The sequence below is a fragment of the Ovis canadensis genome, chromosome 3, assembly GCF_042477335.2.
Source record: "Ovis canadensis isolate MfBH-ARS-UI-01 breed Bighorn chromosome 3, ARS-UI_OviCan_v2, whole genome shotgun sequence".
In the NCBI taxonomy this organism is placed as follows: Eukaryota; Metazoa; Chordata; class Mammalia; order Artiodactyla; family Bovidae; genus Ovis; species Ovis canadensis.
In genome coordinates, this window is record NC_091247.1 from 11,650,868 (window position 1) to 11,675,241 (window position 24,374).

At 41.2% G+C, this 24,374-nt stretch overlaps 1 long non-coding RNA gene across 1 annotated transcript; it reads left to right on the forward strand.

Annotated features, from left to right (window-relative positions):
- Positions 1-1,089: 1,089 nt before the first annotated feature.
- Positions 1,090-24,374, forward strand: LOC138438027 (uncharacterized). Its single transcript, XR_011256251.1, has 2 exons — positions 1,090-1,519; positions 24,314-24,374. It is a non-coding gene; the product is annotated as an uncharacterized lncRNA (long non-coding RNA).

The following is a 24,374-nucleotide window of genomic DNA, read 5'->3' on the forward strand; positions in this document are numbered from 1 at the left end:
AGAATGAGTACTGCTACGCTTACATGCAGCCTTCTCAGGTAGCGTTAATGGTAAAGAGCCGGCCTGCCAATGCAGGAGACAGGAGAGACATGGGTTGGATCCCTGGGTTGGGAAGATTCCCTGAGGGAGGGCAGGGCCACCCACCCCAGTATTCTTGCCTGGAGAATCCCATGGACAGAGGAGCCTGGCAGGCTACAGTCCATAGGGTTGCAAAGAGTTGGACACGACTAAAGTGACTCAGCAACATGCATGCTTAATTTTATATCTGAAGCTCTAAGAACCACTGGACTCTTAAACGGAGGATTTGACACTGATGAACCTGTCTGCAGGAATAGAGACTCAGACAAAGAGAGTGGACTTGTGGACACAGAGTGGAAGAGGAGAGGGTGGGATGAAGTGAGAGAACAGCATTGACATATATGCGCTGCTGCTGCTGCTGCTAAGTCACTTCAGTCGTGTCTGACTCTGTGTGACCCCATAGACGGCAGCCCACCAGGCTCCCCCGTCCCTGGGATTCTCCAGACAAGAACACTGGAGTGGGTTGCCACTGCCTTCTCCAATACATGAACGTGAAAAGGGAAAGTGAAGTCGCTTAGTCGTAGCCAACTCTTAGTGACCTCATGGACTGCAGCCCACCAGGCTCCTCCGTCCATGGGATTTTCCAGGCATGAGTACTGCAGTGGGGTGCCATCACCTTCTCCGCATATATGCGCGATCATGTGTAAAACCGACAGCTAGCGGGAAGCTGCTGCATAGCACAGGAAGCTCAGTTTGTTGCTCTGTGATGACCTAGAGGACTGGGATGGCAGGGAGGCTTGAGAGAAAAGGGATATTGTGTACAGATAGCTGATTCACACTGTTGTACAGCAGCAACTAACCCAACATTGTAAAGGAACTGTGTGCGTGTGCGCCAAGTTGCTTCAGTCATGTCCAACTCTTTGCAATCCGATGGACTGTAGCCCACCAGGCTCCTCTGTCCATGAGATTCTCCAGGTGAGAATACTGGAGTGGGTTGCCATGCCCTCTTCCAGGGGATCTTCCCAGCCCAGGGATCCAACCCATGTCTCTTATGTCTCCTGGCACTGGCAGGCCAGTTCTTTACCACTAGCGCCACCTGTGAAGTCCAAGGCAACTACACTCCAATTTTGCAAATGATAGTAAAAAATAAAGAAAAGGCATCATCCCTGGGTCTAGAATGGGCTCATCCCTGCTGGAACACTGGACTAAGTCACATTGGGAGGAATAATAAATAGTGCACTGACTGTGCCAGGAACTTCCACATTGTAGAAATGAGCATGTTTCTCGTTTGCCTTGAATGAGAGCTTCTGCACATGCAGGAAAGAATGAGAAGGCTGCCTGGAAGAAGAGACATCTAAATTGAGTCCTGGCAGGAGTCAGCAAGAAGGCGCTTCTGTATTGGCGAGGATAGCGTGCACAGCTGTGGATGTTTCTACCCTGATCAGAACAGAAGCATCTGAAGTGGTTGAACTGGGAATGATTCTCATGAGAGAAAGAACGGGTGAGTCTGTACTAGAGGGGAAGGGTGCGTCTCACAAGCAGAGAGGTGTGCTTCTACACTGATATGAATAGGAATCCTTAGGTTTGGTAGAATCGATGGACATGTCTGTACTAGCAAAGATGGGCACTTCTAGACTGGCAGGGGTACACTCCTAGAAAAGAAAAAACTTTTGCACTGAGGGGGAAGGGAATGTCTTCATTGGTGAGAATGAATGCTTCTTCATTGGTAAGAACGAAATGTTAGGAAATGCTGACATTTCCTAACTCTTGACCAGTAAAAGCTGAGTGATTCCACTGACTTCCTCAGTTCCAGACCATTTCCTGAGCTTACAGTGTCTCAGTTCACAGCACAGAGCTACTCTGCCCAGGGATGGAGGAGGTGACCACACTGTGGATGGCACAGGACAGGAGAGAAAGCAGGACCGCGAGGTGTCTGCCTGCCCAGGTGTGAACTAAGCCCAGGAAGAGCCCCCATCCTGGGAGACACTCAGAGTACATTCCAAGCAAACTTACTGATATTCAGTGTGAGTAAGATGGGAGAGAGTGGCAGCCAGGACCCCCCACCAACACTGAGCGGCCCCAAGCCCCTTCCCCAGTCCCCTCACAGCTCTAACTTCTGGCAGGGCCTGTGGTGAGATCCCCCATGCAACCCTGACACGGGGCTGTAGCTAAAACATTGGTCTGGCAGTTTTCCCTCTTTAAGTTGAAGTGTGATGTTGGCAGGCAGTGAGCTGTGGTGGCAGGCTGCCAGAGGGAGCATGTGTTGGAAATCCTTGTTCCACGTTGCAGCAATCTGGGGCTCCCCCACCCACAAACTGCTCCAGAGCCAGCCAGCCGTGGGGGCCAGAGCCTCCCACTGATGCAGACCAGCCACCGACATTAGGGGATGGTGAGGCAGAAAGGCTTAGAGAAGCCAAGGAGAAAGATGTAAATAGAATCAGAACTGGAGTCAGAGAAAAGCAAAGAGACAGGACCATTGCCAGAGACAGAGACACAAAGAGAGACAGAGAGACCCCAGGACCAAGAGTTCCAAGGAAGACGGAGAAGCTGGAACTTAAGAAAAGAAGCATGAGAGACTGGATTAAAGTGACAGCCTGGGCCCAGTCCTAGCTCCTCAAATCTGTAGTCATAACAGAAAAAAATATATGTGTTAATGTAAATGTATTCTATTGTGACAGTTGTATAAATCAAGAAAGAAAGTCCTCAGTGGACCAGAAACTTTGTGGAATTCCTGAAAGATGGAAAGTAGGTAGGCTTGGATGGACAGAGGAGCCCATATCCCAAAATACATAAGGAGAGCGTCACTGTGCAAGGACTCAGGGTGGCTCCAGGAATGCTCCCAGCTCGGGGTCAACAGGATCAGGGGGCACCTAGAGAGCACGGGGGCCCTGGGGCAATCATGAGACTGGGCAGTCGAGAAGCTGCATTTAGAGCAGCCAGGCTGACCCATCTCTGCCCAGCTGCCCTCCACCACTCCCCTTGTGCTGAGGAGCTGATGTCAAGGGAATCTACCCACAAACCAGCATAGGGAGTGAACATGTTTGGGTCTGAGAGTGAAGAATGTGCTCTGAGGAATCCAGTGATACCCAACTTCTATCACACACCATTGGCAGAACTCCTTCACAAGGATGATCAGAGGCAAGACCTTGTGGTTGAAATCATCCTTCAGAAACAGGCAAAAAAGGGATTCTGAAAGCAAAGGTGAGCAGAAAACCAAGAACACCCAAGCATTTGAGGAAAATCAACACTGTGCAAGAGAGACATAAAACTTGACAAAGAGAAGACATAAGACTAAAGCGAATATAACGTAAGAGAGACAGCACACAAAAAAGAAGTCTTTAAAGTAGTGTGATTACCATCCCTAGGGAGATTGGAGAAGATAACATATCCATAAATTGAGAACAGGCTGTTACTAAAATGAGTCACTAAGAGATCTTGAAATTTTAAAATAATTGTTCAAATTTAAAACTCAGTAGGTTGGCTGAATAGTAGAATGAATATAGCCAAAGAGAAACTGGAATAAATGTAAAGATATGCAGCTCCCATGCCACTTCTAGGTATATGCTCAGAGAAACTCTTCTGTTTGTGTGTAAGGAAACATGTATAAGAGTGTTCATTGCAAAACTGTTTGTAATAACAAAAAATTGGAAACAGCCTATAATCCAACAGATTGGATAAACACATTGTGGTTTGGTCACATTATAGAATCCTATACAACAGACAAAATGAATCATCTAGAGCTACACGTATCCAAAGGGATAAATTTCAAAAATATAATGCTGAGTGAAACAAAAAAGGCTATGCAGAATGATAAATTGGTATAATGCCTACTATATATAGTTAAAGCATGAAAATAATAGATATACTTTTGATGCACTCACTATAACATGGATGATTATACTCCAATAAAATTTACATGAAAAACATATATAAAAAGTACATATTCAAAATATATAAAGAACTCTTGTGATGTGATAAACAACACAGAACAAATGGGCAAAAGATCTGAACAGAAATTCCATGAAAGCATATATATGAACAGAAATAGTTACACGAAAAAACGCTCAGCTTCACTAGTCATTAGAGAAATACAAATTAAAATAATTATGAGGTACCATTACATACTAAAGTTAAAAAGACTGGCAATACCAAGTGTTGGCAAGGATATAGAGCAACTGGAATTCTCATAGATTTCTGGCAGGAGTGCAAAATGGCAGAGTCATTTCGGAGAACAGTACGTTAGAGTTAAAGTTAAACACACACAACGCATAACACAGCAATTCAACTTCCAGTTATTTACTCGAAAGAAATTAAAGCATATGTCCACACAAAGATCTATACATAAATGTTCATAGTTTTATTACACAGAAGAGACTCAGACTTGAAGTAATCTAAATGTTTATCAACTGGGGAACAGATAAATGAATTATTGTATAGCCACACTTGGAAATACTATCCAGCTATAAAAAGTACTAAAACATGAAGTAATGCATGCAAAAACATGACTGAGCCTCAAAAATATTATAAGTAAAAGAGACCAAACTTAAAAGACCATACACTATACAATGACATTTATTTGAAATTATTGAAAAGGCAAAGCTATGATGACAAAAAGCAATTGTCTAGGGCCAGGGTCAGAGCAGAGGATCAACTGCAAAGGGGCACAATGATACCCTTCTGAGTGATGGAGTTATTTTATATATTGATTGCGATGTGGTTACACAATTTTACGCAAATGCTAAAATTTATGAAATAGCACCCTTAAATGAATTATGTAGTATAGAAACACTTCTGTACAAGGTAGTTTTGAGGTTATAAAGACCAAATTTGATATAATTGTTATCCCTGAAGTAAGAAGGAAAGGAATGGAATTGGTAAGAGAATAAAAAGAGCTTCAATTATATTGGTAATGTTTTATTTCTTAAAAATAAAAATATGAAGAAAATAAGGAAAATGGTAATAGTTGACAAAACTGGGTGATGTGTGCCAGTATGTTTTTGTATTATTAATTATTTATACTTTGGTATATCATTGAAATATTTCAAAATTTATTTTGAAAGAACAAATTAGTGGATTTCCTGGTGGTTTAGTGGTTAAGATTCACATTTTTACTGCTAAGATCCAGGTTCAATCCTTTGTTGGGGAACTGAGATCCTGGAAAATGTGTGGTGTGGCCAAAAAAAGAATAGAGAAAGAAAGAACAAATTAGTGAGTTAAAAATAAGCTAAAGGATTTTCTCAACTGTTGGGTAAAATGACTGAGATGACGAGAATGGAAAAAAAAAAACAGTTAAATAACAAAGAGATTAGATATGGAAGTTTCAACATTCATCTAGTGTTTAGTAGGTGTTCCAAAAGCAGAAAGATGGAGCAAAGAAGATAATTAATCAGTGAGAACATTTCCGTTGAAGAAAGGCAAGAGTCTTCAGTTTTAAAGGATCAATCAAGTGCTAAACATATAAATGGAAGGAGCGAGAGTCACCCCTTGGACACATTGTGGTAAAATATCAGGGAGAAAGGTCTTAAAAGATAAAGTTAGAGAGAGAGAGAGAGAGAGAGAACTTCTTATTCTCAGAGGAGTAAGAATCAGGTTGGCAAACAATTTCTCTTTGAAAGACAATGGAATTCTCCAGATTTCTGGAGAAAATTGTTTTGATCCCAAGATCCTATACCCAACCCAACTAACCTTCAAGAGAGAGCAAAATGAAAACTTTGGGATAGACTCTCTGAAAAAATTATTATACACAGACTCTCTGAAGGAAATACTCAAGAATTACTGTCATCAAAGAAAAAAATTAATACAAGACTAAAAAAGACATGGGATACAGGAAACACTTATGAAAAAACTAGTAAAATTTTGTGGCTAAGTCTAACAGCAGCTGCAGCAATGACAACCATCACCCAGGAACTAGACCCCAGATGATCTCAATGTGGGATGTATTCAGGGGTGAGAAAGGGGAGTGAAAGTGTCCTTAACTTGTTCAAAGAGAGAATATAGATGCTGAGAAATTCTAGGCATATAAAGAAAAATGTAAGTCTAAATATGTCTTAAACATTTAAAGGAAGGATAATTTTCTCTCTGATTAAGATGTAATAGGCTGTGGCAGGCCAGATTACATTAAATAGGAATAAAAGAGATAAATTGTAAAATCATATCACTAAAAATGTCACAGAGATGTAGTAATGAGGTCTCAGTTCAGTTCAGTTCAGTAGCTCAGTCGTGTCCGACTCTTTGCGATCCCATGAATCGCAGCACGCCAGGCCTCCCTGTCCATCACCAACTCCCGGAGTTCACTCAGACTCACGTCCATCAGTCCGTGATGCCATCCAGCCATCTCATCCTCTGTCATCCCCTTCTTCTCCTGCCCCCAATCCCTCCCAGCATCAGAGTCTTTTCCAATGAGTCAACTCTTCACATGAGATGGCCAGAGTCCTGGAGTTTCAGCTTTAGCATCATTTCTTCCAAAGAAATCCCAGGGTTGATCTCCTTTAGGATGGACTGGTTGGATCTCCTTGCAGTCCAAGGGACTCTCAAGAGTCTTCTCCAACACCACAGTTCAAAAGCATCAATTCTTCAGCGCTCAGCCTTCTTCACAGTCCAACTCTTACATCCATACATGACCACTGGAAAAACCATAGCCTTGACTAGACGGACCTTAGTCGGCAAAGTGATGTCTCTGCTTTTTAATATGCTGTCTAAGTTGGTCATAACTTTTCTTCCAAGGAGTAAGCATCTTTTAATTTCATGGCCGCAATCACCATCTGCAGTGATTTTGGAGCCCAAAAAACTAAAGTGTGACACTGTTTCCACTGTTTCCCCACCTATTTCCTATGAAGTGATGGGACCAGATGCCATGATCTTCGTTTGCTGAATGTTGAGCTTTAAGCCAACTTTTTCACTCTCCTCTTTCACTTTCATCAAGAGGCTCTTTAGTTCCTCTTCACTTTCTGCCATAATGGTGGTGTCATCTGCATATCTGAGGTTATTGATATTTCTCCCGGCAATCTTGATTCCAGCTTGTGTTTCTCCCAGTCCAGTGTTTCTCATGATGTAGTCTGCATATAAGTTAAATAAGCAGGGTGACAATATACAGCCTTGACGCGCTCCTTTTCCTATTTGGAACCAGTCTGTTGTTCCATGTCCAGTTCTAACTGCTGCTTCCTGATCTGCATACAGATTTCTCAAGAGGCAGGTCAGATGGTCTGGTATTCCCATCTCTCTCAGAATTTTCCACAGTTTATTGTGATCCACACAGTCAAAGGCTTTGGCATAGTCAATAAAGCAGAAATAGATGTTTGTCTGGAACTCTCTTGCTTTTTCCATGATCCAGCAGATGTTGGCAATTTGATCTCTGGTTCCTCTGCCTTTTTGAAAACCAACTTGAACATCAGGAAGTTCACAGTTCACGTATTGCTGAAGCCTGGCTTGGAGAATTTTGAGCATTACTTTCCTAGCGTGTGAGATGAATGCAATTGTACAGTAGTTTGAGCATTCTTTGGCATTGCCTTTCTTTGGAATTGGAATGAAAACTGACCTTTTCCAGTCCTGTGGCCACTGCTGAGTTTTCCAAATTTGCTGGCATATTGAGTGCAGCACTTTCACAGCATCATCTTTTAGGATTTGAAATAGCTCCACTGGAATTCCATCACCTCCACTAGCTTTGTTCATAGCGATGCTTTCCAAGACCCACTTGACTTCACATTCCAGGATGTCTGGCTCTAGGTGAGTGATCACACCGTCATGATTATCTGGGTCATGAAGATCTTTTTTGTACAGTTCTTCTGTGTATTCTTGCCACCTCTTCTTAATATCTTCTGCTTCTGTTAGGTCCAGACTATTTCTGTCCTTTATCGAGCCCATCTTTGCATGAAATGTTCCCTTGGTATCTCTAATTTTCTTGAAGAGATCTCTAGTCTTTCCCACTCTGTTGTTTTCCTCTATTTCTTTGCATTGATCGCTGAAGAAGGCTTTCTTATCTCTTCTTGCTATTCTCCGGAACTCTGCATTCAGATGCTTATATCTTTCCTTTTCTCCTTTGCTTTTCATCTCTCTTCTTTTCACAGCTTTTTGTAAGGCCTCCCCAGACAGCCATTTTGCTTTTTTTGCATTTCTTTTCCATGGGGATGGTCTTGATCCCTGTCTCCTGTACAGTGTCACGAACCTCAGTCCATAGTTCACAAGACCAGGAGCTGACTGTGGCTCAGATCATGAACTCCTTATTACCAAATTCAGACTCAAATTGAAGAAAGTAGGGAAAACTGCTAGACCATTCAGGTATGACCTAAATCAAATCCCTTATGATTATACAGTGGAAGTGAGAAATAGATTTAAGGGCCTAGATCTGATAGAGTAATGAGGTCTGGATGAAATAAAATGCAGAGGAGGAAGAGCCTTTCCCAGATGAGCTGGTAATCAGCCTCGAGAGCATTTTCCAATTCTAGGCTGAGTGTGAGGATCTTGTTTGGCTTAAGCTGAGGATCTATATCAAGAAGACAGCAAAGCTTTTGGTGACCTTGTAGAGCCAGTGGGATGGTTGGAATCTATAGGAGTACACAATGCAATGTGCCCACAGAACATTTTTTGCATTCTGGGTCTGTGTGGGAGACTGAGTAGTTGGTCCAAAAACTTCGAAAAAGTGAAGTAAAATCTGCTTTAACAGTACTTTATCAAGCTAGAGGGAGGAGATTGCCACAAACATTGGTGCTCTCATCATCAAGAGGCTCAAAACCCCAAAGAGAAAAACTGAATTTCTCGTAATTACTTAGAGCTGAGGAGTCAAAGACTTTCCAGTCTCTCAATCAAAAGCTGCAGGGTGGAGGGAAGGGAGAGCATGTCCAAAGAACAAGAACAAATCAGAAACAGGCTGAGACTTACTAAAAGTGCAAGTCAGCCCTGACCCAGCTCAGTCCCTCATTGTATTGAAGTGATCAGTTCCTTCATTAAATTTGTGTAACAAAGAGTCAGAAAAAACCTTCATCTGGAGCTTCTGTAATTCTTTTGTATACAATGTGTGGCATATTTTTTAAAAAATTACTAAACATGTATAAGGACAGGTAAGTGTGACCAATAACCAATTTAAAAACAGAAGCAAACAAGCAGATGAATGAAATACTAGAATTACCAGACAAGGACTTAATAGCTATGAGTAATATGTTAAATTGAATCACAGAAAAGATGGACAAGATGAATGAAAAGATGGAGAATTTCAAGATATTTGAAATTTATAAAAATGCAATCAAGCATCCTAAAACAAAATCATGAAAACTAAAATTAAAATCCATTAAATTGGTTTAACAGCAGTTTAGACACAGCTTAAGAGGTAATTAGTGAAGTAGAAAATATGTCAGAAGAAAATGTTCAGATAGGTCAGCAGCATAGAAAGAGGTAAAGACTGCAATATATAGAACGTAGGCAAAGACATGTGAGATACAAGGAAAATAGGGAGTCGTCCTCTCTTTATTAAAAATGTGTAATTGTAGTTCAAGAAGGAGAGAAGAGAGGAAGTGGGGTAGTTCTGATATTTGGAGAGAAAATATCTGAGAATTTTTCAAAGTTAGAAGGGCAGTAACCCCAAAATACAAGGAGTTCTGCATACTGAAAGCAGACAGAACCAAAGAAAACCACATGAGACAGCTTTATAGGCAAAGTGCTGAAAATAAAAGACATCATCTTAAAAGGGAAAAGAGACACATTACCACATTACCTTCAAAGAATTACAATAAAACTTACAGCTGACTTTTCAATGGAAACCATAGAAGCCAGAAGACAATGGAATGAAATCCTTAAAGTGTAGAAAGAAAAAATGTGGCAAAATAGAATGCTATACATAACAAAAATAGCCTTCAAAACTGAAAGTGAGATAATGACATTTTCTATAAATATAGGTTAAAAATTCATTGCCAGCACATTTGTGCTATAAGAAATACTAAATAAAAAAAAATTTCAAACCACAGAAAGCTTTTTCAGATTAGGAAAATGAGCTGGGTACCTGGAACTAAAGGAAAGAATGGAAAATGAAGAAAAATGGATAAATATAAGGATAAAAGCTGTTCATAACAGCAATAATGCAAATGTGTTATGGAGCTTACAAAATATGTTAAAATAAAATATATGGCATCAATATTACCAAGGTCTAGAAGTGATATACACATGTTAGGTAGCTTCAGTCTCATCTGACTGTTTGTGACCCTATGGACTATAGCCCACCAGGCTCCTCGGTCCATGGGATTCTCCAGGCAAGAGTACTGGAGTGGGCTGCTGGGTTCTCCTCCAGGGGATCTTCCCGACCCAGGGATTGAACCCACGTCTCTTCCATGTCCTGCATTGGCAGATGGATTCTTTACCACCAGCATCACCTGGGAAGACCCTAGAAGTGATAAACAGGGTTAAAATCCTATAAAATGCTTGCATCTTTTAGAAAATGGTAAAAGGACTGATTTAAGACTTGCAGCTGTGGGACAATATCAAATGGCCTAATACACATGTAACTGGAATATTTCATGCAAGGACGGGCACAATAAAAGACAGAAACAATAAGGACCTAACAGAAGCAGAAGAAATTAAGAAGAGGTGGCAAAAATGCGCAGAAGAACTATACAAAAAAATCTTAATGACCCATATAATCACGGTGTTGTGGTCACTCACCTAGAACCAAACATCATAGAGTCTGAAGTCAAGCGAGCCTTAGGAAGCATTACTAGAAACAAAGCTTATAGGAGTGATGGAATTCCAGCTGAGCTATTTCAAATCCTAAAAGATGATGCTGTTAAAGAGCTGCACTCAATATGTCAGCAAATTTGGAAAACTTAGCAATGACCACAGGACTGGAAAATGTCACTTTTCATTCCAATCCCAAAGAAGAGCAATGCCATAGAATGTTCAAACTACCGTACAATTGTGCTAATTTTACATGTTAGTAAGGTTATGCTCAAAATCCTTCAAGCTAGGCTTCAGCAGTATGTGAACCAAGAACTTCCAGATGTACAAGCTAGATTTAGAAGAGGCAGAGGAACCAGAGATCAAACTGCCAACATTTGCTGGATCATGGAGAAAGCAAGGGACTTCCAGGAAAACATCTGCTTCTGCTTCATTGACTGTGCTAAAGAATTTGACTGTGTGTATCACAACAAACTGTGGGAAATTCTTCAAGGGATGGGAATACCAGATCACCTTACCCGTCTCTTGAGAAACCTGTATGCAGGACAAGAAGCAACAGTTAGAAGCAGACATGGAACATGGACTGGCTCAAAATTGGGAAAAGAGTACAACAAGGCTGTATATTGTAACCCTGCTTAGTAAACTTATATTCAGAGTACATCATGCAAAATGCTGGGCTGGATGAATCAAAAGCTGGAATCAAGATGGCATGGAGAAATATCAACAACCTCAGATATGCAGATGACACCACTCTAATGGCAGAAAGTGAAGAGAAACTAAAGAGATTCTTGATGAGGGTGAGAGAGGAGAGTGGAAAAACAGGTTTAAAACTCAACATTCAAAAAAAACTAAGAGCAGGGCATTGAGTCCCATCACTTCATGACAAATAGAAGGAGGAAAAGTGGAAGCAGTGATAGATTTTATTTTCTTGAGTTCCAAAATCACTGTTGATGGTGACTGCAGCCACGAAGTTAAAAGATGCTTGCTTCTTGGTGGGAAAGCTATGATAAATCTAGACTATTGAAAAGCAAAGACGTCATTGGCAGACAAAGGTCCATATAGTCAAAGCCTTGGTTTTTCCAGTAGTCATGTATGGATGTGAGAGTTGGACCATAAAGAATGCTTAGTACCAAAAAATTGATGCTTTTTAATTGTGGTGCTGGAGAAGACTTTTGAGAGCCCCTTGGACTGCCAGGAGATCAAATCAGTCAATCCTGAAGGAAATCAACCCTGAATATTCATTAGAAGGACTGATGCTGAGGCTCTAATACTTTGGCCACCTGATGCAAAGAACCAACTCACTGGAAAAGATCCTGATGCTGGGAAAGATCGAAGGCAAAAGGAGACTAGAGCAGCAGAGGATGAGATGGTTAGATAGCATCACTGACTCAGTGGACATGAATCTGAGTGAAGTCTGGGAGATAGTGAAGGACAGAGAAGCCTGATGTGCTGTGGCCCATGGGGTCGCAAAGAGTTGGACATAATTTAGTGACTGAATAACAATAAAAACATGTAACTGGAATTCCAAAAGTTGAAAAGAGGAAAAATGAGGTCAGAAGAACTACTACTGAGAATTTCCCCAAAGTAATGAAAGACAACAAATCACAGATCCAATAAGCTCAGAGCACACGAAGGAGGATACTTAAAAAAAAAAAAAAAAGAGTTGCAACATACTGAAACTGCTAAAAATTAAAGGTAAAGAAAAAAATCTTAAATCTTATAGTTGCCAGAGATAAAAGACACAAGAAGAATCAAGATGGGAATTAATAGCAGACTTATTATAGAAACCACATAAACAAAAGCCCTTAAAGTGACATTATTAAGATTTAAAAGAAAAAAAAAATCACGTCAACTAAGAATAATCTACCTAATGAGAATATCTTTCAAAAATTTAGAAGAAAAATTTTTAGATAAATAAAAACTGAGAAAATTCATAATCAGCCAATCCACACTAAAAACATTAGAAGATTGTTTTAAGTAGAAGGAATAAAATACCAGACAACTTGGACCTACACTAATATATTTTAAAAAAAAAAGAATATAACGTAAATCAAATATAAAATTTAATGTATTTTGTGTTCATAGCATACAAAAAGTAAAATGTATGACTAAATACCACAATGGATGGGAAAGAAAAAATAGAAATATGCTGTTGTACGATTCTTATGCTATGCATGAAGCAGTATAAATTCAAGAGGAAAAAAAGAATCATAAAGTATTGAATACTAATTAAAAATACGCATGCTAAAGTGCTTAAGGAAGAGGTGTACTGATGCCTGAAACTTACCTTTAAAGGCATAAAATATAAGATGTATTGATGATTTAGTATTAATATGGAAAAACAAAGAGAAACAATCACTGTTTGAAGGGAATAGGTGCAGAAAATCCAAAAAGAAAATAATGAAAAGCTCTTATAAACTAGTAGGAGAATTTAGTAAAGAGTTTGGATATAAGAACAACATACAAAATTCAGTAGCTTTCTCAACCTTTGCTGCTGTGCTCAGTTGCTCAGTTGTGTCCGACTCTTTGCCATCCCATGGACTGTAGCCCGCCCAGCTCCTCTGTCCATGGGGATTCTCCAGGCAAGAATACTGGAGTGGGTTACCATGCCCCCTCCAGGGAATCCTCCCAACCCAGGGATCGAACCCAGATCTCCCACATTGCGGGCAGATTCTTTACCATCTGAGCCACCAGGGAGGCCCAAGAATATGGGAGTGGGTAGCCTATCCCTTCTCCAGTGGATCTTCCTGACCCAGGAGTTGAACCAAGGTCTCTTTCACTGCAGGTAGATTTTTTACCTGTTGAGCTACCAGGGAAGCCCTCTAAATCACTAGTACTAACCAGTTATAACATTTTACATGGAAAATGCCACTCACAATATTATCAAAAAGTGTAAAGTATTCAGGAATAAACTTAACAAGAAATGAATATAGCCTCAATAAAGAAAAATACATAACATTTTTGATATATGTAAAGAAAGACTTAAAAAAAGTTGTACAGTGTTCCTGAAGAAGATTTTAAATCACAAAAATTCTGTTCTCCTTAAATTAATTTATAAATTCAATGCAATCATAATTAAAATTCTAATGGAAAATTTCAAACTGATTCTAAAGTTCATTGAAGGAGACAATATACATAAGGATAGCCAAGAAACCTTAAAAAAGACATCTTAAAGAGATTTTTGCTTCACTATAAGCTATCCAAATGCAAAGTTATAGTTATTAAAACTTTATGGTGTAGATAAGGAAGATATGAGTGGACCAACAAAATGTATGAGATTTAAAATATAAATACGAAAGCTTTAGAAAAAAGTAAAAGAATATTTTTATAATCTCATGGCAAGAAAGTCTTCATCAAAAACAAACAAACAAAAAACAGCACGCAGTACCTACAAGGAAAATATAGACAGATAAAGCAAAACATACAGTAAGTTTCTATATGTACCTTAAGAGCTCCAAAATCACTACAGATGGTGATTGCCGCCATGAAATTAAAAGACGCTTACTCCTTGGCAGAAAAGTTATGACCAAGCTAGATAGCATATTCAAAAGCAGAGACATTACTTTGCCAACAAAGGTCCGTCTAGTCAAGGCTATGGTTTTACAGTAGTCATGTATGGATGTGAGAGTTGGACTGTGAAGAAAGCTGAGCACCGAAGAATTGATGCTTTTGAACTGTGGTATTGGAGAATACTCTTGAGAGTCCCTTGGACTGCAAGGAGATACCACCAGTCCATTCTAAATGAGATCAGCCCTGGGTGTTCTTTGGAAGGACTGATGCTAAAGCTGAAACTCCAGTACTTTGGCCACCTCATGTGAAGAGTTGACTCATTGGAAAAGACTCTGATGCTGGGAGGGATTGGGGGCAGGAGGAGAAGGGGATGACAGAGGATGAGATGGCTGGATGGCATCACTGACTCAATGGACGTGAGTTTGGGTGAACTCCGGGAGTTGGTGATGGACAGGGAGGCCTGGCGTGCTGCGATTCATGGGATGGCAAAGAGTCGGACACGACTGAGCGACTGAACTGACTGACTGACCTTAAGAGCTAGACTAGATTTGGCAAACAAATAACAAACAGTCCATATCTTACTAATTTTCTATCTGTGGCAGACATCATTAATCAATCTTCAAACAATTTCCTATTGAACGCAAACAAGGTTTTAGATTTCTCTCCAGTAGAGCACTTTGGGTAACCACTATCAGCCCATTATACTTAGCATAATAAGTGAAACCCTTTGTCACCCCAGGGACATACAATTATTTCCAATGGGTGTGACCTATAGGGGTATTCATGAGCTTCCCAAGATAAAAAGCTTTTGTCAGTATGAGATCATCTGGCTCCCTCAGAGCTCTCCTTGGTGCTGAAACTTGGTCTGCATTTTCCTACAGTGCATCCTGCCACTTCCCACATGCATGAGGACCAAATTTCCTGAAGCTACCAGAGATGCATCTTGTAAATAAACAGGACCCAGACTATGCTAAGAGATGCAAAAAGGACAATTTGAGAGTAAACAATTCTGAAAGAGAAGTGTTAGAATTTGTTATTACATAGGATCTAACAAGATAGACAACTGTGGGAGTCAGATCAAAGAAGCTGTGGTCAAATCATGAGTAAATGTGTATAAAGAGGATGAGAATCCAATGTTATCAAGCTAAAACACAACTGGATAGAGTGCAGAAGGGGCAGGTCTCAGAGAAAGGAAATCAGACCCAAATTCAAGCAATGGGAAAAGGGAGTGAGATATAATTATATGGACATTGATTAAGTTCAAGTGAACAGTCTCTTGCTGGCTAATTGATACTTATTTCTTCATGAAAACTTGCTTTATCATGTTGCTCAAAGAACCCTCTAATCACATGGCTGGACTTTCTGGCATGTCATCCTTCATCCTGAGTCATCTCACTAGCATCAACTTTCTAAGAGCCCACCACAAGTCGCCTTATAAGCATAAACTATCCTATGTGGCCTGAGGAGCCATCATGAATAACAAAGACACTTCTATCACTCAGGAAATACCAAGGATTTGGTGGTTACCTCCCAGGAACCAGAAACAAAGGCCAGCATAATTCTTTATTACAAACAGCCCATGCCTTCATAAATTGTCCCTATGTTTCTCTCTCTCCAGCTTAGCCAATTTGAGGATGCTGTCTCTTCCCTGCTAGAACACTGACTAGTACAACAGTTCAGTTCAGTTCAGTTCAGTCTCTCAGTCATGTCCGACTCTTTGTGACCCCAGGGACTGCAGCACGCCATTCCTCCCTGTCCATCACCAACTCCCGAAGCTTACGCAAAGTCACGTCCATTGAGTCAGTGATGCCATCCAACTATCTCATCCTCTGTCGTCCCCTTCTCCTCCCGCCTTCAATCTTTTCCCACATCAGGGTCTTTTCCAATGAGTCAGTTCTTCATGTCAGGTGGCCAAAGTATTGGAGTTTCAGCTTCAGCATCAGTCCTTCCAATGAATATTCAGGACTGATTTCCTTTAGGATGGACTCCTTGGATCTCCTTGCAGTCCAAGGGACTCTCAAGAGTTTTCTCCAACACCATAGTTCAAAAGCATCAATTCTTTGGCGCTCAGCTTTCTTCACAGTCCAACTCTCACATCCATACATGACTACTGGAAAAACCATAGCCTTGACTAGACAGACCTTTGTTGGCAAAGGTCTGGTAATGTTTCTGCTTTTTAATATGCTGTCTAGGTTGGTCATAACTTTTCTTCCAAGGAGTAAGCATCTTTTAATTTCATGGCTACAGTCCCCATCTGCAGTGGTTTTGGAGCCCCCAAAATAAAGTCTGCCGCTGTTTCCACTGTTTTCCCATCTATTTGCCATGAAGTGATGGGACCAGATGCCATGATCTTCGTTTTCTGAATGTTGAGCTTTAAGCCAACTTTTTCACTCTCCTCTTTCACTTTCATCAAGAGGCTTTTTAGTTCCTCTTCACTTTCTGCCATTAAGGGTGGTGTCATCTGCATATCTGAGGTTATTGATATTTCTCCCAGCAATCTTGATTCCAGCTTGTGCTTCTTCCAGCCCAGCATTTCTCATGATGTAGTCTGCATAGAAGTTAAATAAGCAGGGTGACAATATACAGCTTTGACGTACTCCTTCTCCTATTTGGAACCAGTCTGTTGTTCCATGTCCAGTTCTAACTGTTGCTTCTTGACCTGCATACAGATTTCTCAAGAGGCAGGTCAGGTGGTCTGGTATTCCCATCTCTTTCAGAATTTTCCATGGTTTATTGTGATCCACACAGTCAAAGGCCTTGGCATAGTCAATAAAGCAGAAATAGATGTTTTTCTGGAACTCTCGTGCTTTTTCTGAAACCATAATCACAGAAAACTTGTCAATCTAATCACACTAGGACCACAGCCTTGTCTAACTCAATGAAACTAAGCCATGCTCTGTGGGGCCACCCAAGACAGGCGGGCATGGTGGAAACGTCTGACACAATGTGGTCCACTGGAGAAGGGAATGGCAAACCACTTCAGTATTCTTGCCTTGAGGACCCCATGAACAGTATGAAAAGGCAAAATGATAGGACACTGAAAGAGGAACTCCCCAGGTGGGTAGGTGCCCAATATGCTACTGGAGATCAGTGGAGAAATAACTCTAGAAAGAATGAAGGAATGGAGCCAAAGCAAAAACAATACCCAGTTGTGGATGTGACTGGTGATAGAAGCATGGTCCAATGCTATAAAGAGCAATATTGCATAGGAACCTGGAATGTCAGGTCCATGAATCAAGGCAAGTTGGAAGTGATCAAACAGGAGATGGCAAGAGTGAGCGTCAACATTCTAGGAATCAGCAAACTAAAATGGACTAGAATGGGTGAATTTAACTCAGATGACCATTATATCTACTACTGCGGGCAGGAATCCCTTAGAAGAAATGGAATAGCCATCATGGTCAACAAAAGAGTCCGAAATGCAGTACTTGGATGCAGTCTCAAAAACAACAGAATGATCTCTGTTTGTTTCCAAGGCAAACCATTCAATATCACAGTAATCCAAGTCTATGCCCGAACCAGTAATGCTGAAGAAGCTGAAGGTGAATGGTTCTATGAAGACCTACAAGACCTTTAGAACTAACACCCAAAAAAGATGTCCTTTTCATTATAGGGGACTGGAATGCTAAAGTAGGAAATCAAGAAACACCTGGAGTAACAGGCAAATTTGACCTTGGAATGAAGCAGGGCAAAGGCTAATAGAGTTTTGCCAAGAGAACGCACTGGTCATAGCAAACACCCTCTTCCAACAACACAAGAGAAGACTCTACACATAGACATCACCAGATGGTCAACACAAAAATCAGATTGATTATATTCTTTGCAGCCAAAGATGGAGAAGCTCTATACAGTCAACAAAAACAAGACCAGGAGCTGATTGTGGCTCAGATCATGAACTCTTTGTTGCCAAATTCAGACTTAAATTGAAGAAAGTAGGGAAAACCACTAGACCATTCAGGTATGACCTGAATCAAATCCCTTATGATTATCCAGTGGAAGTGAGAAATAGATTTAAGGGACTAGATCTGATAGACAGAGTGTCTGATGAACTATGGACGGAGGTTCATGACATTGTACAGGAGACAGGGATCAAGACCATCCCCATGGAAAAGAAACACAAAAAAGCAAAATGGCTGTCTGGGGAGGCCTTACAAAAAGCTGTGAAAAGAAGAGAGGTGAAAAGCAAAGGAGAAAAGGAAAGATATAAGCATCTGAATGCAGACTTCCAAAGAATAGCAAGAAGAGATAAGAAAGCCTTCTTCAGCGATCAATGCAAAGAAATAGAGGAAAACAACAGAATGGGAAGGACAAGAGATCTCTTCAAGAAAATTAGAGATACCAAGGGAACATTTCATGCAAAGATGGGCTCGATAAAGGACAGAAATGGTCTGGACCTAACAGAAGCAGAAGATATTAAGAAGAGGTGGCAAGAATACACAGAAGAACTGTACAAAAAAGATCTTCATGACCCAGATAATCATGATGGTGTGATCACTCACCTAGAGCCAGACATCCTGGAATGTGAAGTCAAGTGGGCCTTAGAAAGCATCGCTATGAACAAAGCTAGTGGAGGTGATGGAATTCCAGTGGAGCTATTTCAAATCCTAAAAGATGATGCTGTGAAAGTGCTGCACTCAATATGCCAGCAAATTTGGAAAACTCAGCAGTGGCCACAGGACTGGAAAAGGTCAGTTTTCATTCCAATCCCTAAGAAGGGGAATGCGAAAGAATGCTCTAACTACCATACAATTGCACTCATCTCATACACTGGTAAAGTAATGCTCAAAATTCTCCAAGCCAGGCTTCAGCAATACGTGAACCATGAACTTCCAGATGTTCAAGTTGGTTTTAGAAAAGGCAGAGGAACCAGAGATCAAATGCCAACATCCACTGGATCATCGAAAAAGCAAGAGAGTTCAAGAAAAACATCTATTTCTGCTTTATTGACTATGCCAAAGCCTTTGACTGTGGATCACAATAAATTGTGGAAAATTCTGAAAGAGATGGGAATACCAGACCACCTGACCTGCCTCCTGAGGAACCTATATGCAGGTCAGGAAGCAACAGTTAGAACTGGACATGGAACAACAGACTGGTTCCAAATAGGAAAAGGAGTACATCAAGGCTGCATATTGTCACCCTGCTTATTTAACTTCTATGCAGAATACATCATGAGAAATGCTGGGCTGGAAGAAGCACAAGCTGGCATCAAGATTGCCGGGAGAAATATCAATAACCTCAGATATGCAGATGACACCACCCTTAATGGCAGAAAGTGAAGAGGAACTAAAAAGCCTCTTGATGAAAGTGAAAGAGGAGAGTGAAAAAGTCGGCTTAAAGCTCAACATTCAGAAAACGAAGATCATGGCATCTGGTCCCATCACTTCATGGCAAATAGATGGGGAAACAGTGGAAACAGTGTCAGACTTTAGTTTTGGGGGCTCCAAAATCACTGCAGATAGGGACTGTAGCCATGAAATTAAAAGACGCTTACTCCTTGGAAGAAAAGTTATGACCAATCTAGATAGCATATTCAAAAGCAGAGACATTTCTTTGCCAACAAAGGTCTGTCTAGTCAAGGCTATGGTTTTTCCAGTAGTCATGTATGGATGTGAGAGTTGGATTGTGAAGAATGCTGAGTGCCAAAGAATTGATGCTTTTGAAGTGTGGTATTGGAGAAGACTCTTGAGAGTCCCTTGGACTGCAAGGAGATACAACCAGTCCATTCTGAAGGAGATCAGCCCTGGGATTTCTTTGGAGGGAACGATGCTAAAGCTGAAACTCCAGTACCTTGGCCACCTCATGCGAAGAGTTGACTCATTGGAAAAGACTCTGATGCTGGGAGGGATTGGGGGCAGGAGGAGAAGGGGATGACCGAGGATGAGATGGCTGGATGGCATCACTGACTCAATGGACGTGAGTTTGGGTGAACTCCGGGAGTTGGTGATGGACAGGGAGGCCTGGCGTGCTGCGATTCATGGGATCGCAAAGAGTTGGACACAACTGAGCAACTGAACTGAACTGAACTTGCTTTTTCTATGATCCAACGGATGTTGGCAATTTGATCTCTGATTCCTCTGCCTTTTCTAAAACCAGCTTGAACATCTGGAAGTTCACAGTTCATGGTTCATGTATTGTTGAAGCCTGGCTTGAGAATTTTGAGCATTACTCTACTAGCATGTGAGAGGAGTGCAATTGTGCAGTAGTTTGAGCATTCTTTGGCATTCCCTTTCTTAGGGATTGGAATGAAAACTGACCTTTTCACGTCCTATGGCCACTTCTGAGTTTTCCAAATTTGCTGGTATATTGAGTGCAGCACTTTCACAGCATCATCTTTTAGGATTTGAAATAGCTCAACTGGAATTCCATCACCTCCACTAGCTTTGTTCAGAGTGATGCTTCCTAAGGCTCACTTGATTTCACATTCCACAAGTGAAACTAAAATTTAAAACGTCACTTCTAGCACTTCTGTTGACAAGAATTTATTCACATGGTCATACCTAGCCCCAAAGGAGCCTGGAAATATAGTTTCTAGCTGGTTGTGTTGCAGAAAAGAAGACTCTTTCCAGGGCCCAAAAGGGGAGCTTATCTAGCACTTAGAAATTAATTGTCCAAGGAGACACACATGCTTAATAAGCAAGAGACGTTATTAGGAAGGGGCACCAGGGCAGAGAGCAGGAGGGTGAGAGAACCCAGGAGGACTGCTCTGCCATGTGGCTTGCAGTCTTGAGTTTTATGGTGATGGGATTCGTTTCCAGGTTTTCACTGGCCAATCACTCTGAATCAGGGTCCTTCCTAGTGGTACAGCCATTGCTCAGCCAAGGTGGATGCCAGAGAGAATAATTCTGGGAAGTGGTAGGACACGTATCTTTTCCGAACTCTTCCAGTTGGTGGTGGCTTATCAGTTCCATGTTCCTTACTAGGACCTCCTGCTGTAAAATAATTCATGTAGATGAGTGCCTGGCCAGGGTGGGCAGTTTCAGTTCATGCATTTTGCCTAACAAGTGTCCATGTGCCGACCTATGACTCTGCTGTAGTAGAAGAGAGGTTGTGTTTGGGGGAATAAATGGCAGCCTGTCACACTGTCTAGGCATTTTAAATATCTTAAAATCATTGCCAGCTTGATAGACAAAAGAGGGCATCTTGCCATTTTAATTTGCATTTATTTTGCTCACTAGAAAAGATGGTCATGTTTTCACTTTTTACTGGCCATTTGTCTTTTTTTGATGTGATTTATTTTTATTTTAGTGTGTCTTTGGTCTTCTTGTCCACTGACTTTTTAGAGTCTTATTGATCAAATGAGCTCTTTAAGTTTAAAAATAATAATTCTTTTTTGTCAAAGGTACTTAAAAAACAATGAACCTAATTTAAAACTGAAAAGAAAGTAATTATAAAAATCACAAAATAGACAAGCTTCACTGAACCTCATGGTGGTCATGTCTGGTCCCTTACTCCTGGTGACTCACGAGCACTTTGCCTTTGTCTCTCTCCTCTAGTTCAGGTCTCCACATGGCAATTTTATGTGCCATTACTTGGAAACAGGCAAATGAAACATACTACTATGCTCTCGGAGAAATGATAAGGGTTTTTTGCCATGAGGTTCAAATCTCCTATTCAGGCGGGCAGAAGGTGGGCACTTAATTTGCAGCCTGTTTCTCAAGCACAGGAGATATCATTACTGTAGAGATCAGTGAGTGTCAGCCCCCTTGGTGTGGATTCTCAAGCTGCCTACTTCTGGAGAATTCTGGTTAGCCCAGTCACCAGGCTATGATTCACAAAATACTACTCCAATGTCTTAACCAGAGTTCCCCTCAAAACAGAGCCTGAGACAAGGAGTTGGGGACTGGAAGTTTAATCGTGAGGTCATACCACGAGACTGAAGCAAGAAAAGGAGGAATGATACAGGGGAGGAGAGAACTCCAGAAAAAGGTGCACATTGGAATGGGCAAGTGATGGTCAGTCTGCCGTGGAATTCCTAAGAAAGGGTGTAGAATACACTTGAAAATTGTCTCTCTGAAGGACAGTAAACAGGGGCATTTGTTCACTGGCTCCCAAAACATATCCACTGATTGAAAATTGACAACAAGGGCTTTCCTGGTGGTCTAGCGGTTAAGAATTCGCCTGCCAATGCAAGGGACACAGGTTCAATCCCTGATCCGGGAAGATCCCATATGCTGCAGAGCAACTAAACCCACGTGCTGCAACTACAGAGCCTATGGTCTAGAGCCCGTGAGCCACACCTACTGAGCCCACATGCTGCACTACTGAAGCTCACACACCTAGAGCTTGTGTTCTGCTACAAGAGAAGCCACTGCAATAAGAAGCCTGGGCACCTCAACGAACAGTAGCGCCCGCTCACTGCAACTAGAGAAAGTCCATGTGCAGCAACAAGGTCCCAGTGCAGCCAAGAATAAATAAATAAATCTTAAAACAAAAAGAAAGGAAATTGACAGCAAGACTGTCAGCTCCCCTAGATGACTTTCCAGCTGTCTTGGAAAAACCCTAAGTGGCCACCGCAGCTGCAGGTGATATTAGAGGTGGCCCCAGCGGATATGGTGTGGGCCACAAATAGCATAAGCTAGGGTGCATTTTTTTCAATATGTAAATACTTCAACCACATACAAAGAAAAATAAATACAAGCTGTATTTTGGGTGGGATCATTCCCAACGCTACTGGAACCTCAGAAATATGGGTTGTGGGGAAGGACTAGAGACTCAACCAAGTGGGAAGGGGTCTCCTAGTGGGAGAGTGAACCAAACTCAGATGGGGGGATGGGGTGGGGTGGGACCCAGAGTGTCATGGGGCTCTGGAAGAAGCTTGATGGGCTGCAGCCCTGCCTGCAGGTGGGCTGAGGCTGCTGGTCAAGCTGACCCAAAGGTGAGACCACATTGTTCCCGACTGAGGGGAGGAGAGGGTGACAGGCCCCAGCAGAACAAGGTAGCCACAAGTACACCAAGGGGCATAGATGAGAGTGTTTATCTTAGTGGTGTTATAGCGATTCAAAAAAATAAGCCGGGCAATCCAAAGGCATTGGTTACAAATCATGGCAGGACCATTAAAAATGAGAGTTTGCAAGAAGTACAGCAGATAGGCCTCCCCAGTGGCACAGTGGTAAAGAATTATCCTGCAGTGCAGGAGACACAGAGATGTGGGTTCTGTCCCCGGGTCAGGAAGATTCCCTGGAGAAGTAAATGGCAAGCCATTCCAGTAATCTTGCCTGGAAAACCCCATGGACAGAGGAGCCTAGGGGGCTATCGTCCTTGGGTTTGCAAAAGAGCTGGACACGACTGGCGGACTAAACAGCAGCAGCAGCAGACAGAGGACACAATGAATTGCACTGGACAGAATTCAGACTGTGGAAATCCTACAGGCCAAATGCGCAGCTGTCCTCAAGATACAGATTTTAAGGAAAAGAACAGAATGAAGGGGGAATCTGTAGATTAAAAGAACTTAAAAGACATATTGAATTTTTTAAAATGTCCAACTAAACTATAGTCTCTAAGTGTATTCCCTAGAGTGATGAAACTACAAAGAAATGCAAACATACATAAAAACCAGGATAGCGGTTCTTTTAGAGAGAAGGAAGCAATTGTGACTGGGCCAAACATCAGAAGGCATTTGGGCAGCTGGCTGAATTCTCTTTCTTGAATCAGGTAGTGGTCACAAGAGTGTCTGTTTATCATAATTCATTAAGGTATACATTGTGTTTTGAGACTTCTATCTGTCTATTTTATAATAAAAAGTTAAAAAAAGAAGCCGTATTTCCCTAAAATAGGGAATGGTATCATAGGAGAATGTTAAATAACATAGAAATGCTCACACATAACATGTAAAGAGAGACTGAAAATCATCAAGAATATTATGACACCATTTTGTAGATAGATGGGTGATGGATGCATCTGGATAAATGATAGATGGATAGATAGGTAGGTTGGTAGATAAGACAGATAGATGATAGATAGATAATAGATAAATAGATGGCTGGCTGGATGGATAGATACAGTAAAAGAAATGATTATGGGAAAAAAGAGAAATGACGATGGGAGGAAATAAAGCAAATAATTTTATTAATTAATGTTTGGACATGGACTTCTTCTGATTCTTTCTTTCTTTCACCTTCCTATACAGGTCCAGTGAATCTGTTTCCAAGGGATCTTTTAAATAAATACTGCAAGTGTGTGTGCTGTCA